Here is a 979-nt window from a genome sequence, read left to right as displayed (position 1 = left end):
TTTTTTTTTGTGTATGTGTTTTTTGTTTGTTTTTACTAATTCTAATATAATGATTTGTAAACATTTGAGTGTATTCCTCCTCGTGGGAGTCTGTGCTTATGTCTGGATGATATTTTTAGGTGATGCCAAACTAACGACACTGATAGTAGTATGGTTTTGGAACCTACATTCCTTTTCCTTTTGAGTCATAACTCTTTGCCTTATCTTTTCTCGTGTGTTTTTAGCCAAAAAATAAATCTATAGATATTGTTTTTTTTTTTTTTTTTGTTTGTGTTTTTTTTTTTTTCGACAATCCCATTTTCTTCCTTTTTACTGGCGCTGGAATGATATAAAGTGTATTCCCAGCACCGTGAAGCCCTTAATAACCTAAACACAAAAATGAACGTTAACTTACATGAACATTTTGGGTTATCAGACCTGCAAATAAGTATACGTCGGTTTTAACCGTTTTCGGCAGTATTGATCTTGAGTTAGAAAACCAAATGACGATCGTAATACGCCAGCGTTTTACCGTGTTGGTGGGAACCGATTGTAGGAGGTTATTGAGGAGTGGGTCGATGGCACCAGGAGATCATTGGCATGGGTGAGGGGGGGGGGGGGAGTTAGAAGAGTCAAACAATAAAACACGTGGATTTGTTTGCAAAGTCTGTCTAATAATATAAAACATGGAAACATTGGGGTCCTTTGTTTACAAGTCGTAAACCAGTCGGGACGAATTTATCAATGAAATGGATTTTCAATGTGCTTGAAGCTGCTGATTTATAACTTTTGTTTTGTTTGGGGTTTTTTTTCTTTCTTTCTTTCCTTCTTTTTTTTCATGGGGGTAAAAAAAAAAAAAAGGGGGGGGGGGGTGGCTATTGTAATTTTCCTCTCTGGTAACCTGTGTTCTCGTATCACATGTTGAGTTTTGTATGTGTATGTATATTATAATATGTAGGTGTGTGTGTGTGTGTGTGTGTGTTTGTGTGTGTGTGATGTA

This window comes from Berghia stephanieae, chromosome 5 (assembly GCF_034508935.2).
Source record: "Berghia stephanieae isolate SIO BIC M18660-M18661 chromosome 5, UCSD_Bste_1.3, whole genome shotgun sequence".
Lineage (NCBI taxonomy): Eukaryota > Metazoa > Mollusca > Gastropoda > Nudibranchia > Aeolidiidae > Berghia > Berghia stephanieae.
This window is presented reverse-complemented; position numbering follows the sequence as displayed.